The 3,622-nt window shown below is 46.1% G+C and overlaps 1 long non-coding RNA gene across 1 annotated transcript; it reads left to right on the top strand.

Annotated features, from left to right (window-relative positions):
- Positions 1 to 1,317: 1,317 nt before the first annotated feature.
- LOC109705533 lies at positions 1,318 to 1,667 on the top strand. The gene is made up of 3 exons (XR_002214778.1): positions 1,318 to 1,360; positions 1,453 to 1,537; positions 1,637 to 1,667. It is a non-coding gene; the product is annotated as an uncharacterized LOC109705533 (long non-coding RNA).
- The last annotated feature ends 1,955 nt before the right edge of the window (positions 1,668 to 3,622 follow it).

A 3,622-nucleotide genomic window follows, 5' to 3' on the forward strand; every position in this document is an offset into this window, starting at 1 on the left:
GAGGCTGAGGAAAAGGTAAAAGAGGCGCGACGGCACATATTAGCAGCCCAGAGTCGACAGAGGAGCTATACTGATACCCGGAGACGAGACTTAGAGTTCCAGGTGGGAGATCATATTTTTCTTAAAGTCTCGCCGTCCAGAGGGATTCGCCGATTTGGAGTACGCGGAAAGCTCAGTCCACGTTTTGTAGGCCCTTTCGAGGTATTGGAGCGAGTTGGGCCAGTTGCTTACAGGATTGCTCTACCACCACGGCTAGCCGGTATTCATGATGTGTTCCACGTCTCGGCTTTGAGGAAATATATGTTCGACCCCTCCCACGTGATTGACTTCACTCCGCTTGAGATTGGCGAGGACCTGAGCTACGAGGAGCGACCGGTGCGGATTCTGGCTCGTGAGTCGAGGGAATTGCGCAACCGGGTCATACCCTTTGTAAAGGTGCAGTGGAGTAATCACGAGGAGCGGGAGGCGACTTGGGAGCCGGAGGCGATGATGAAGGAGTCCTACCCCTACCTGTTTGAGGCCCTGGATTGAGGTATGTGTACAGTTTCGCGGACGAAACTTTTTGTAGTGGGGGAGGATGTAGTGTTCCTGAGCTTTGGATAGGATTGGCTTCAGTATTAGTGACTGGTCGACATCTCTGGAGAGTGTCGGACTGAGTCGGAGTCAATTCTGCACGAATTGGATGCAGAATTGGACTCGGCGCACTCAAATAAGCAAAACTGGAGTTTTGCCAGATTCGGGCGCCCAGAACATTTTTAGGGTCGCCCAGAAACGAGTGTTGAATTTAACTGAAACTGGAAGCCAATTCGGATCCCATGTTCCGGGCGCCCAGATGTGGGTCCGGAAATTCGACATCGTGAATATCGCTTGCTTCGACGCGTGGCAGGGCGGTAGGTGAGTTCCGCCGGAGCCATTTACGGGCGCAGCACACCGCGAGCGGAGAGTCCGAGGAGCCCGGTTTGTGCAGTCGGGATGTTCTGGTCGCCCAGAACATGGTTCCGGGCGCCCAGAAATGCCCGTTTCTGCATGAGTACTGGATAGCAGCTGTTTTCTCTTGGGGCTTATCTTATCCCTCCAGCAGCCTATAAATAGATGGAAGGTGACCCTGGTGAGCTCTTTTCCTCCCTTCTTCACAGAGAAGTCTCTTTTAGCATCTCTACCCTCGGATTTGCCTCAATTTGCATCAAATTTCCATTGATCCAGCTTGATGGAGTGCTGATTCTGCAGTTCTTCAGCGACGACCTCCAGTGTTTTGGCTCGTGCGCGACGTAGGAAGGTCGGATTTCGACGAAACTTGGTTTGCTGGATTCTAGACTTCCAGAGGAATCCACGAAGCCCTGAATTGCAGATTTTGGTTGAGGTTAGCTTGGTCGAACTGAGGTTTTTCTGGACTGCTGTTGACTTTGAGCTGAAATTGGAATTTTTGAGCTTTTCTTGATGCTAACTTTGTAGGCAGTGGGATTTTGGACCTGAGATTGATCACCCATCAGTAGTTGCTGGATTTGGATCTGTCCTCACCCGATTTGGAGATCATTAGGTGAGTTTTGACATTGGAATTGAGATAATTAAGCTTAAGTGCTGAAATTTTGGTAAATTGATGGTTTTTATTGGATTTTTGGGTGAATTGTAAATCCAGATCTTGAGGGGCTTTGTTGCTGGTTTGGAGGTGTTTCCAGCAGTGTTGCTTGTGATCCGAGACCATCTTGCTGCCAGGAATTGCACTAGAGGTGGGTGTATCATCGGTTTCGCTCCTAAGTGCATGTTTAGTCGACGTGTATAGTTCGATTTTTGTATATCATGCTTTAATTCATCGATTAGCATCTTGAATGTAATATGAATGTAGAAGCATGCTGAAATGAATATTTATATTATACATGTTGGACTTGAAATTTGACTTAGGAGAAAACCTGCGTTTTGACCCGTCATATGCTTAAACTACCAGATTTAGCTCTAGGAGCCGTGATTCGATTGTATCGTTGCAGTATCGTTGCGATGGATACCTGGGGTAGTTTAGAAGGCATTTACGCTCGTGCTGAGATGCCGAGCTTATTTTTCAGCAGAGTGTAGGCTGTTTCGGGTCGTTGGGTGCCGTTCGGGTTAGCGGTGGACCCAGATTCTTGTTTTGGTCACAGATTGTGCCGAGGGCACGTGGGTTTGGTTTGTAGACCTGTTTTGACCCTTTTCACTTGACTTTGGCTAGTTGGAGCCTGATTGAGCTCGACAGAGATACGCTGCATACTCGGTTGGGTAGCGCCCACGAGTATTACTCCGGAGTCAGGCTTTGTGCTTTCGCGTTAGTGTCGCTCATGCCAGTTGGACTTGCTCTCCACGGATCAGTTAGTGTGGATAGAGCCCGATAGTCGCAACGGGGCAGGGACGGGTGTATTTACAGTCCCGGAGACGGGTATGCTTACAGTCCCGATTGAATTGGGTCGGGTTGGACATTTTCTACAGTTGGTTAGTGTAGAGTATAATAGTGTAGTGTTTTATAGCGGTAGACTTTATTCCTGCATTTTACTACTATTCTTGCTCCCTTCTGTAGACTTAGTGGGTGGACCGATGTAGTTTTGGGCGGTACCCACTGAGGACTACTTGTTTTTACAGTAGTTCTCACGCCCAGTTGTTACCTATGTTTTTGCAGAGCCACAGGTTCCGGCTGCTGCGCATTTCGCGGATCAGGATCGAGGCAAGGGCGTTGCCAGCTAGAGCCCTACCCGACTGACAGAGCTAGAGGCACCCTACTGCAGGTAGTTGTTTAGATCGAGTTCATGTACATACCTATCTTTAACTCGCCAGTGCGAGTAGTTTTTGTATCCCAGATTTTGGCGTATGTATATGGAACTCGGTTTGGTATTTCTTCTGTTCCTTCTAGCAGCTCTATACTACTGTTTGTAGTATTGTATGATTTACAAGTACAGCTATCGCTTTGTATACAGGGAAAATTCTTTTCTATACGGCGGATTTGTCGGCAGGCCCGGGGAACGTGTAATCCGGGGCGTGACAAAAGCAAATGATAAAAATTGTGAAAAATTTAATTGAAGCAACAATATATGAAAGTACTCTCTTTAGCAACTCATTAAGGTTCACGCAGTGAAGAGATTCACCTAAGTACTCTGAACATCATTTAGTGTAAGATTATAAAGAGAATCTTGTCATGTCAAGCTCTCAATATGGGATGGCCCATCGCAGCCCTGGCACCTGACACCGGCCTTGCCCACGTCGCTGCAAGCTGCAGCCTTGCAATGCCGTAAATTGTTGGGCTTACTATTGTAAGCTTATCTAAATGTTAAAGCTAAATAAAATAAATCTTTACTTTCCTCAAATCAGTATTAAAATAACTGTAGATGCCTTCTTAAATTCAGAACCTCAATCTTCAAATTAAAAGGCATAACTTAAGAAAATAGCGGATCAAACACAATGATCAAGGTTGGAAAGACTTCATCCATCTTTCCTGCATAATAAGGGCTCAAAATATTCCTAAAGAAGAAGAAACTATGATTCTAGTACCAAATCATTTTGCTAGACTAAAGAAAGAGGAAGCATTTCAGTATCATATTTTATATCCATCGACAACTTTATATCAAAACAATAATCTCAAAAAGGCAAAAAAAAAAAAAAAAGC

The sequence above is a fragment of the Ananas comosus genome, unplaced genomic scaffold, assembly GCF_001540865.1.
Source record: "Ananas comosus cultivar F153 unplaced genomic scaffold, ASM154086v1, whole genome shotgun sequence".
In the NCBI taxonomy this organism is placed as follows: domain Eukaryota; kingdom Viridiplantae; phylum Streptophyta; class Magnoliopsida; order Poales; family Bromeliaceae; genus Ananas; species Ananas comosus.